The sequence below is a fragment of the Corylus avellana genome, chromosome ca1 (assembly GCF_901000735.1).
Source record: "Corylus avellana chromosome ca1, CavTom2PMs-1.0".
In the NCBI taxonomy this organism is placed as follows: Eukaryota; Viridiplantae; Streptophyta; class Magnoliopsida; order Fagales; family Betulaceae; genus Corylus; species Corylus avellana.
This window is the reverse complement of record NC_081541.1, coordinates 24217252-24230496: the sequence shown is the minus strand read 5'-3', so window position 1 is coordinate 24230496 and position 13245 is coordinate 24217252.

The following is a 13245-nucleotide window of genomic DNA, read 5'->3' as shown; positions in this document are numbered from 1 at the left end:
TTTTGGGCTTTTTTCTTTGGACCGATTTTGGGCCGGTTTTGGACCGAGTTTGGGCCGGTTTTGGGCTCACTTTAAACATTTTTTTTGCTCATTTTAAACATTTTGTTTTTTCCTTTTCATGGCCATTTTAGCATTAAAAATTGTTATATACCAAAATCTTGTTGGCCACCTTCTACAAATCTACACATCATATAATATACAAATAAAATTACAACAAAATCATCACTTCACTTGTAGTCTTATACATAAACTCACAAGCAAGTTCATAAACTCACACATAGAAATAAAATAAAACACAAACAAATTCATAAACTCACAAGCAACCAAAAAAACCAACATATATGGTTAAACTTGAAGCTTGAGGCTCATTTCAATCAACCAAAAAAAGTTCATAAACTCACAACTTATTGTTATTATATATATATATATATAAAAAAGCGGTTAGCGGGTAGCGGTTAGCGGATTTTCAAAACCCACTAACCGCTAACCGCAACCGCCTAGGCGGTTAGCGGTTTTTACTAACCGCTTTCAAAGCGGTTAGGCGGTTAGGCGGTTAGCGGTTAACTGTTATAGCGGTTAGCGGTTGCGGTTAGGCGGTTTTAAATTTCACCCCTAGTTTATGGTACTATCCAAAATTGCAATCGGAAAGTTCTGGCAAGGCAAGTTTGGGACTTAAGTGTGCAGTTGTGCGCCCCCTCACTTACCTGGGACACTATCCGGTTGTACTTTAGAAAAATACTGTTTACCCACTGACATGTTAGTTTTGTCTTTTATTCTTGAGAACTTTAGTTTTGGCATCTATACAGTTATTGGATGTTAATGAAGTTGTGATTATCATAATAATTTTGGGAGAGCCACAGCATCCCGATTTTATAATGATAATTGCATCAAGATCATATATGTGAACTTCATAAAGAAAATTAACATCCTGTTGTAATTAATTCATAAATTTAATTACTAATCCTCACAGGGACGTTATTATTTTTATGACTTAATTAGAATAAGATAATAAATTTAACTTTAAAAATAAAATTTCTCTTAGGCCCACAGGTACGAAGAATTTTATTTATTAATATTAAATTTATTAGTCCTATTAAAGAGTAAATTTCATGTGTGTTGCAACCTTTGCCCACAGGTAGGTTAAAATTTACTATTAAATTAGCATTGGTTAATTTAAATAAATTCGATGTTAATGAAGTCGTAATTGTCATAATAATTTTTAGGAGAGCCACAGCATCCTGATTTTATAATGATAATTGCATCAAGATTATATATATGAACTTCATAAAGAAAATTAACATCGTGTTGTAATTAATTCATAAATTTAATTTGCCAATCCCCACAGGGACGTTTTTATTTTTATGAGTTAATTAGAATAAGATAGTAAATTTAACATTGAAAATAAAATTTCTCTTAGGCCCACAGATACGGAAAATTTTATTTATTAATGCTAAATTTATTAGTCTTATTAATAAAGAGTAAATTTCATTCGTGATGCACCTTTGCCCACAGGTAGGTTGAAATTTACTATTAAATTAACATTGGTTAATTTAAATAAGGTTATTTCATAGCATTAAAGTATATAATTTTTCTTGGTTACTGGATGTATTCCTACTGCTTTAATTATTAGTATTTTATGTACCAATAATTCCTAGTGGTAATTTTTCATGACTGAAAAGAAAAATGTGTTTTTCACTTTGGGGTGTTTGGAGACTGATTGGCGTTTCGTGTGAACGAATCACCTTCTCTCATGGAATCAAGTACGCCACATGAGATTATTAAACATGAACGATTGTAGTGATTTAAATCGCTTAAGTTTCAATGTTCATGAAATCTCATATCAAGGAAAGTATTAGGCTTTTATTCCTTAATGTTTTAAGGCCAAAGAAAGGTCATTGAGGAACATTTAGTGAGTTCCAATAAGGCTTTGGCCTGCACCCTAATAGAAAAGTTTTAAAGTAAAACCTTTTACAGTTTCAAAATGTGCTTGAGCACATTATGGAAATGAAGGACATAACAGCTCATTATAAAGTCCCTAAAGGTTGAGTTTTTGAGTCATTGTGGTCAATTTTATTTTAAATTCTCTCATCTAAATATGGTATTTTTTTCAAATATCTTGTGGCACACATAAGGATAACTGATCAATAAAGAGACTTCTGATCATGTGTGTTCAAGAAGATGAGAGATTAAGACATGAGAATCCATGTTATAGAAAAGACCTTGATAGGCAATCATGTCCAAATAGTTGGTGAATGAGAACAAGGTGCCAACAAAGTGTTATGGCAATTAAGATACTTGTTTCTCTTACACTAAAGAAAATTATGGGCATATAAAGAATGATTGCATAAAATATCATAAATGACTTGAAATAAAAGTAATCTCATACATCTACTGTGTCATGAATCTCTTTTATTGGCTCTCCTAAATACTGTGTGGATTGAATTTGGTTAATCGGTCCACGTTGTCAACATAATGCAGGGTTTTCTAAATAATATTTGTTTACAATTGGAGGTTGTTGGGATCTATAGATTGATTTTAAAAATTCAGTTATGTTATTTGACCTTAATAATGTTTTTATATATTCCACAATTCTTTTAGAAATTTAATTTCTATTTTAGTTTGTTAAAATCAAGTTTGAACATTATTAAAATTTTTTGGTGGAATATTAAATTAAGGGTCTATTTTAAATTGATCTAGATTCCAATTTTTTGAAATTCCTGCATATAAATGTTGACATAAAACAGAGTCTTATGAATGAGGAAATCCTCTATGTTATGGCATTGGAGATTGAAATATATCTTTATAAAGAATAAAAGGTCGATAAATGATAGAGTTTTTTACGACTCTTGAAATTTACTATCTTTGGTATTTATGTGGATTGCAATAAGGAAAAGCAGACCAACTATACCACTAAAGGTGCCAACAAAAGGATTTTTGAAATTCTTGAGATCATGTACAAGTGTAACCTTTTTCCATACTTCTTGCCTAAATGGTTAGAGATATCATATCTCTTTCAGTAATAACCATATAAGGTTTATGTGTCTCTATCTTCTAAATCATAAGGTTTGGCATTAAATGCTTCAAGTACCTATAAGGTAGAAGTAGAGAAACAAAACAAAAGGAAATCAAGATCGTAAGATCTGATAGAGGCATATAGTATTATGGTAGGTACACGAAAAGGGGACATGAAAGGTAATCTAATATTCTATTCTCCTAATGGAGTGAAGCCTTGAAAGCCGTTGTGTATACATTTAACTGATTTCCATTCAGGGTTGTCCCTAAGACGCCTAAATTAAGGAATGAATGAAATCAAGTTCAAATTGTTTACACATATGGGATTATCTTGCTATAGTAAGGATTTATAATCCACACCAAAGGTAATTAGATTCAAGGACAACTAGCGGAATTTTATAGGTTATACAGTAAACTCCAAGGGGTTTAGGCTTTACTGTTCTTCATTTAGTCCTAGAATTGTTGAGTCTATATATTCAAAAATTTTAGAGGACGCTGAACTTAGTGGGAGTGCTTATCCTCAAGGGATTGAATTAGAAGAAGCACAAGAGTAGACTGAAGCTCCTTCACATGAAGGGTGTTTGATTGTGCTTAAGAAAAATCAAATTGATTATCTTGAACCACAATCGGTTTCAGAACAGTCAACTCATAAGGAACAAGTTTAGAATGAACCTACTCAAACTTTGCCAAATGCAGAGGAAGTAGGATTAAGTAGATCCTATAGAATAAGGTGACCAACAATTCCTAGTGATTATGTTGTATACTTCCAGGAGTCTGATTTTTATGTCAGGCCTAAGGACGATCCAAAAATTGTTTTCACATCATTTTGGATGAAGATAACTTTACATTGTGTTTCAATGCCATGAAGGAGGAGATGAAATCATTGGCTAAAATTCAAGTCTGCAATCTTGTTGACTTACCAAAGGGAGTTGTAGCCATAGGCCGCAAATGGGTTTACAAAACCTAAAAGGATGCTTCCGGGTAATGTTGAACAATATAAAGCTAGACTTGTAGCCAATGATCTTACTCAAAAGGAAGGCATTGATTATCATGGTAAGAGTAGCTCATTTTGGTTTAGAGCTATATCAAAAGAATGTGAAAAACAATTTTCCTGAATGGGGATCTTAAGGAGGAGGTGTACATAAGACAACTTAAAGGTTTTATTGATAACAGTCAGAAAGCTTGCAAATTAAGGATATCTATTTATGGACTAAGATGGGCCTCTAACTAGTGGTATATAATTTTTTACAAGGTTATTGCCTCACATGGGTTTATTGAGAACCTTGTTAATCATTGAATATACCTTTAAGTCAGTGGGAGTAAAGTTACATTTCTTTTAGTCCTGTATATAAATAATATTTTGCTTGCAAGCACTAATTTAGATTTGCTACATAAAGTTCCTCTAACTAAAATTTTGTGAGAGATTCAGAATGAAGAACTATGAATCTTCAGTAGCACCTATTATTAAAGGGGATAATGTCCCAAAATGTATTGGAACAAAGGCAGATATTCCATGTGTATGCACAGGTCTACATTAGACCTGACATTGAAATAGCAGTTGGACTATTAGGTCAATATAGTATTGTGGAATATGCAATGAACCAAGAACTACAGTTTAACATAAAGATACACTTACCATTTGGTGGTTTTTATTCAGGTTTGATTTTTGCCAAATGTGTAGATAGTAGAGAATCAACTTCAGTATATATGTACTGAAGATGCAGTAAGCAGACTACAGTTGCTACATCTACCATGAAAGCAAAAGTCATTACATGCTGTGAATTAATTACACAGGCATTATGGTTGAGACATTTTTGTTAAAGGTCTCAAGATTGTCGATTTTATAGTTAGACCCATAAAGATCTTCTGAGTTAATTCTACTGCAGTTAGCTTTTCTAAGAATAAACGGCGTAGAAGTAGAAGTATGCATATCGACATAAAGTATCACTATGAAAGAGAACATTAAGTGACAATAAGTGTCTATTGAGCATATAAGTATTGAATTAATGATTGCGGATCCCATGACTAAAGGTTTACCGGTAAAGAAAGTATAAAGTCATGTGGAATATATGAAATTCATTAATTCATTTGTGCTTAGTTTCTCTTTAATTGGTCTATAGACATAAATGTAATGTTATAAAGATTTTTGTGCGCATATATATTATTCTTATCCGTGAGGATAAAATTAAAGTTGGACCCGAATGACTTATAGGAAGTTCATTCATAAAGTACATTATCCATAATGTACTCATTTAGGAAGTATTGCACATCGTGATACATGGAAGGGGCGGCTTATCATATAAAAGCTTTACCGCCATGATTCGTGTGTAGTATTCCTTGAATGACTGGGAGGATTCGATCAATGGTTGGAATAAATAAAGTATTGGTCATATCATAGAACTAAACACCATAAGGAATTTATGTGTCATAAGGGCCAAGTGGGAAAATGTAAGAAATTCCATTTTAAGTATGTCCCTTATGTCACATATATTATTGTAATTATAAAATTTCGGTGTTCAATAATTTATTCCAATTAAAGGTTATTGTGTGAAATCAAATATTCTGAATTAAATTGCTGATTTAATTCTTGTGGAACAAGTATTTTGATTTCAATCAAATATTCTGAATTAAATTGCTGATTTAATTCTTGTGGAACAAGTATTTGATTTCATCAATAATTTTATTTTTGTGGAATCAATTAGCTGTATTGATTTGATTTTGATTCCTTGATGGGAAGAATAATTAAGGTAACAGCTCTAATTGAGGGTCCCCTGACCTACCTATAAATAAGGCATGTGTATTCCATCAATTGGCACTCACTGGTAGGCATAGGTCAGAAGAACCTCTCAATATTTTTAGTTTTTCTAGATTTGGTTGCTGTGAAGCTATTCTTCAATTGGCTTGAGCAAAGCATGGCTAGAGGTATTTATATAATTATTCATTCCGCTGCTAATTTTATTGTCAATTAGCATTTAATTATATATTGAATTCTTACAACGAGCTCTTGTTTGGTAGCTATTTTGGAAACAATTTTTCTATTTCCAAAACAGTGAAATATGTTTTTTGCATTGTTCATGTGTGTTTGACAAATTATTTTAAAAGCAAAAATAAGAGAAAACAAAAACACCAAAAAAACTAAAATTTGGAAACAATTAGAGTTGAAAACTGTTTTGATATCTAATGGAGAAAACATGCGGGGGAATGGTGGAGAAAGTGCACATTGATGCTACATTGATGTGTGTTTTTGAAGCATTTGAACGCATGGGAGGCCCAAGACAAAACCACAGAAGCTCAGAAGAAGAAGCTTGTAACACCTTGCTTCAAAAATCATGAATTAAAATATGAAACCAAAGTGTAATTTTGATAAACCTAATGAAAATACATGTTAACTAAAGGAAAATATTATGTGATCAATTATGGTAAAGAAATGTTAGGAATACCAAATCTTTTACCAATAGACTTTTACCAAACTGATGTGTAGCTCATACATTCAAGGTTAATGTATGATTCCTAAAGGACATGAAAGCATTGTAAACATTGTCTTAAGAGAGAAAACATTGGATTTTTAAATTATAAAAAGAAATTTAAAATATTGGAATAATTACCATGACATGCGTCTTGAAAAGAGCCTTCTAGAATGTGGCCACATGCGAAATTCAAAGACCCATAGCAAAAGTTATGCTTGTTTTAATGAATACTGCGCGATGCTATCCAACTTAAAAAACGACAAACAAATGTTTGATTTTAAGCTTAAAACGTTCGATAGAGACCTGAATGTGTGACATATGCAACTTTTAACCTATTTAAAGGCGGCTTTTGTTAGAACTTGTCTCCTACAAGGAGATTTAAAGTGGCTCACATGTCACATATATTATATATTATATTATATTAAGAGAGTTTTTATTGAACTAAAACTTTTAGCTAATTAAATATACAGATAACTACTAAAAATGAAAAGTCCAAATGTTGTCTCCCTTGATGAAAGAAAGCAACATTAGATAAATTGGATAAGGGTCTTGGTTTATCTATAACCTTGTGATATCCATCAGTCACAATTAACGTGTGAAATAGATAGACCAAAAACTCTTATCTATCACTCTCTTAATATATTGTGAATGTTCTAAAATTTGTTCTAAGATTGCAAATTCAACAAAACGTTGAACTCTGGATTTCTGAATTATTCAATTCAAGTACTTAAGTAACAATGACCAGAGCTTAATGTTTTTATTTTTATGTTTATATGTTAAATATTCTCCCAAATTCTTATAGCTTTGACGCTAAGTTTTCATTTGGTATGCCCCCCAACCCTCAAATACGACCTAGGGCATCCGAACATTCCTGCCAATGAGATGTTTTCGGAATTCATCTGTCCAAACATGTCTTCAGATGTTTTTGCAATCCATTGTCATTGCCAATAGTAACACTGTTGGAATTCTGAAGGATTATTTGTAGGAAGGATTTCTCCCGTTAGGGTGAAAATCTTGTGGAGAACAAGAGACTTTAAAGAACACACTTTCTAAAGTAATAAAACAAACGTACATAAGATATATTTTATTGGATACCCTTTGTGCTCTCATGGGACTCTATTTATAGAGTCCCAACTCAACTCTTGACCAAGAGTCACTTCGCTTGACCAGTTACCTCCATTGAAAGTTTTATTACCTTCTTGTAACAATTCTATAATCTGGTGTGGGAATGACCACACTTATAATAGTGTGATCATCCTATGCACCATCATCTCCCACTTGATGATACTATTATGATTGGTAATAAAAACTTTTGTTGCACATGATTACCTTTGGTACCAAAAAACATGTCAACTACTCATCTACTTATACTTACAAACAATGATCAGATAATAACATTCTATGACGTGTGCACACTTACGTTATTTCATCTGATTGCACATTTTTACCATATGTGTCTTACTGACGACATACTAGTGGTAACTTTATTTGCTATGTAATTTAAGCAAATAACATTAATTATCCATAGTTGGGAATACAATCCACACCCAAACTAAAATTAATGATTTTTACATACTAACCATATGTAAACTTGTATTGAATTTCTCATTCAATTTCTTATCTCCAAGGTTATCCCTATTTGAGATTTATATTAAAACTTTTTTCCAATGATTCATTATTCTATCATATACAGATATTATACCAAACTTAACATAATGCCTTTGAGTGGACTTTACATTTATGTCAGTTCAAAATGTCTGTTATTTTACAAGTGTCATTCGCCCAAAAAATATTTTAATGAGGCAAAAGAAACACATACCATCATTCATTCAGGCGTCCCTGAATCCTTTTGATTATGTTGTTCTTACCATGTAGTCTTTTCTTAAGTTTTCCTTAATCCCATTTTTGATACATGCTTTCTAAATTTATCTAGAGTTAACCCTTTGGTCATGGGATCAGCTACCATCTCTATTGAGGGAATAAATTCAACTTTTATTTCACTTATCTCCACTATATCTTGAATATAGTGATAACTTATGTCAATGTGTTTGCCTTTGGAACTTTGAGCTCCACTTTTTATTAAAGAGATGGCAAACTTATTATCACAAAATACATTGACAAGTCCATCTTGCATTCCAAAATTTATACTTCTAATAAAACGCTTAATCCAAACAGCATTGCTTACCGTTGTGCTGCATGATATATACTCAGCTTCCATTGTGGATTTTGCAACACAATTTTGTTTCTTACTTTACCAAGAAACAGTTGTGCCCCCAGATAAGAATATATGGCCACTGGTAGATTTTCTATCATCTACATCTCCTGCAAAATCCGTGTCAGTGTATCCTGCAATGTTTAGATCTTCTAATCCAAAATATAAACCCATGTTTTTAGTTCCTTGCAGATACCTGAATATTCTTTTTACCACTTTCCAAGGCTCATTTCATGGATTAGATTGATATATACTAACCAATCCTACAGCATGACAAATATCCAGTCGTGTGCTTGTCATAGCATACATAAGACTGCCCACTACTTGGGCATAGGGGACGTTTTCCATTTCAAGAATTTATGTTTGGTCTCAAGGACACATTGTTTTGCTTAAATGTTGACCCTTTGAAATAGGTGTACTTAGAGGTTTACATTTATCCATATTAAACCTTCTAAGTACCTTTTCTATATATTTCTCTTGATCTAAGTATAAAAATTTTGAGGTCCTATCCCTTGAAATTTTTATTCCCAAGACATAAGTTGCTTCACCCATGTCTTTCATTTCAAACTTAAATGCTAAGAAATTCTTTGTTCTTTGAATCATTTCCAAGTAATTTCCAGCCAATAGTATGTCATCTACATATAATGATTATATAGTTAACTTATCATTGTCATTATATATGTAAACACAATGATCTAGTGGACTTACCTCGAAGCCGATCGCCGTGATAGCTTCATGAAATTTTAAGTATCATTATCTTGAGGATTGCTTAAGCCCGTACAATGACCTCTTTAATTTATAAACCTTTTCTTCATGTCCATTCACGTTAAACCCTTCAAGTTGAGCCATATAGATGTCTTCTTTCAATTCTCTGTTTAGAAATGCTATTTTTACTTCTAATTGGTACAACTCTAAATCCATCTTAACTATTATGGACATGATTATTCTTACTGAGGTATATTTTGCTACGGGTGAATAAGTATCAACGAAGTCCACACCTGATTGTTGAGTGAATCCTTTGGCTACTAACCTAGCCTTGTATTTATCAAGACTTCCATCTGCTTTGAATTTCTTCTTTAGTACCCATTTACATCCAATAGCTTTTCTTTGGTGTGGTAGATCTGTGAGCTCCCAGACGTCATTTTTGTTGATTGAGTTTAGTTTGTCATTCATTGCATCAATCCATTTGTCTGCATCATCACCTTTTACAACTTCTTTGAAACTAGTCGGATCATCTTGTAGATTTATATCATTTATAGTTAGTACATAATGATCTTTAAGTATAACTAATGGTCGTCTTTGTCTTTTAACTCTCCCACTATTTTCATGATTAGAGTTATTGAGATCCAGTCTTCTTTTACTCCCACTATCCTAGAGATTTGTAATGTTTTCGGCTTCAAATGAACTTTCCATAGGTACTGATTGTGCAAATTCTTCATCTTCTAGTAGTTTGATTTCTTTCATAGGGGTGATTTGATCTGAATTTTCTTGTGTAGATGCTTCATCTTATAATAGTATGATATCTTCCATAGAAGTTAGGGGTGGGCAAAAATCTGCCCAACCCGCAGACCTGCCCCGCCTCGCCCCACGCGGGTTTTGTGTGTATTTTTTCGGGTTCGGGTAGGATTTATCAAACCCGTGCGGGGCGGGGCGGGTTACGGGCATAGGAATTTTTTTCCCTGCGGGTACCCGCCCCACCCCGATCCAACCCGCATTAGTATAAAAAGGAAAAAACCCTAGATACTAACCCTAACTCTTCTCTCTCTATTTTGTTCTGCCGCCTCTCTCCCTTAATCCCTCTCTTGTTCTCTTACTCTCTCTTCGTCTCTCTCGCTCTCTCTCATTCTCTTGCTCTCTCTTCGGCTCTCTTGTTCTCTCTCATTAGTGGCTCTCTCTCCGTCTCTCGTCTGCGCCGCCCTCCACCTCTTCAAACGCTGTTGCGCCGCTCCCACCTCCACAGACTACAATCCAAGTTTTTTTTTTTCTCTCTCTAGACCTCTTTTATGAATGGGATCCAAGAGATCTCTTGATAAATTCATTAATCTGATGTTGGGTTGTTTGTTCAAACAAATAAATTTTCGTTTCCCTTGTTTATAGGTTATTTATAGGTTCTGATGTTGGGTTGTGGTTGTGTAGGAGGAAAAGAAATCTGCAGAACAGGCGAGACGAAAATGGAGGAGAAAAAACCAGACAAAATGGAGGAAAAGAACCCAACCTGCAGACGATTTCCCCGCCCCGCAACACCTGAACCCGCGCGGATATTGCTCATTGTGCTCAGGTGGCGGGTTGAAAATCCCAAAACCCGCAAGGTACGGGGCGGGTGGGAAAAATTCCGATACCCGCCCTGCCCCAACCCGTGCCCAGCCCTAATAGAAGTTATTTGATCTGAATTTTCAAGAAAAACAGCATATCAACTTTCTATCAATCCCTTCTCAGAATGGTAGAATCGATATCCACTACCATTCTCAACATATCCTATGAACTTGCATTCCCATGTTTTATCTTTTAATTTATCCCTTAAAGGTTTTGGGATAAGTACATGAGCTTTGCATCCCCAAACTCTTAGATTTTCTATGTTGGGTTTCAGACCTGTCCAGATCTCATAGGGAGTTAAAGGTTTGGATTTTGTCTTAATCCTATTGAGTATGTAAGCTGATGTGGATAAGGCTTCCCCCAAAAAATGGATAGGCAAGTCAGTAAATGCCATCATTGATCTTGTCATTCTCATTAAAGTTCTATTTCTTCTTTCTGCAATATCATTTTGTTGAGGCTTATATGATATTGTGTACAAATGTTTTATCCCATTTTCTTTGCAGAAATTATCCATAGCTTCATATTCTCCCCCTATCATTATTCAAGGTTTTGATAGATCTCCCTAACTGTTTTTTTACCTCTAATTTGAATTATTTGAACTTATCAATAGCTTCAAATTTGTTTTTGATGAGGTAGATATATCCATACCTTAAATAATCATCGATGAAGGTAATAAAGTATTCCATTCCTCTATGAGTCTTAGTTCTGAATGGTCCGCAAATATCTGAGTGAATTACATCTAATAATTCTGATGGTTTCCAGTGTTTTGAAAAAGACTTGATAATCATTTCTCCTTTAATACATGATTCACATATATTAAAATCTCCAGAATTAATGGAAGGTAGTAATCCACTTTTGCTCATTCTTATCAATTTATTTTTATTAATATGGCCTAGTCTTAAATGCCATAGATAAGAACTACTTTCAGACACGCATGAGTAATGTGAAATTGAAACTTTATTATCAACTTTAATTAAATACATATTATCTACTTTTGTACTCTTTACAGAAGTATTCAATTTCCTCATGTAAACCTTCCCAGATTTGAATTTTATCATGTATCCTTTGTTATTTAATACTGGAATTGATATTAGATTTCTCAGGATACTAGGAACATACAAAACATCATGCAAAACAATAACTAAACCTTTGACATAAATCTTACACTTTCCTTCTCCTAACACGTCACTATAGGTGTTATTGCCCATGTAAACTTTATGCTCTCTAGCATCTTTCTCTTTGAAGTCCACAAAAAATTCTCTACCCCTTGTGATGTGTCTTGTTGCTGCTGAATCTATCCACCATGAGTTTGAAGTTGGTTCTGCCATCATTACTTTAGTGATCATCATTACAATCTCCTACTGTCTTTTACCGCTATGGATTTTTGGACAATGTGCTTTAAAGTGTCAAACTTTTCCACATATGAAGCATACTCCTTTGATTTTGACTTTACCTTTTGGCTTACCCTTCTATTTTCTTTTGAACTTTTTGGGTTTGCCTCTGAATGTAGGAGCTCGAATGGTTTGCGGTATGTTTTGGGCCATCTTTAAATTGCTTGATGTTCCTTCTCCCCTTCTTCTTTTCATTCTTTCTTCTTTGAGAACGATTAGCACTAGTAGAGAAACCAAGGACACTTCTTTTCCACTAAGTGTTAAAGAAGTTACCACATGTTCCCATGATAAGGGGAAGCCAATGAGTATGGTTGTCACTTGCATTTTGTTTGATACATGATGACCAGCACTTGCAAGTTCCTTTGCAATTAGCTCCATTTGATTTACAAATTCTCCCACATAATCATTTTCACTCATACCTGCATAGTTGGAATTCTAAAGGATTAATTGTAGGAAGGATTTCTCCCGTTAGGGTGGAAATCCTGTGGAGAACAATAAACTTTAAAGAACAGACTTTCTAATGTAATAAAACAAACGTACATAAGATATATTTTATTGGATACTATTTGTGTTCTCATAGGACTCTATTTATAGAGTCCTAACTCGACTCTTGACCAAGAGTCACTTCTCTTGACCGGTTACCTTTACTAGAAGTTTTATTACCTTCTAGTAACAATTCTATAATCTAGTGTGAGGATGACCACATTTATAATAGTGTGATCATCATATGCACCATCAAACACTAGTATTGTTATCGACAGGAGGATAACTTCTATAAGGAGCTGGTTTACACTAGCTCCTTTGTTCCCACCAATAGGAATTGGCCACATAGGATTATTGCACCAAATCA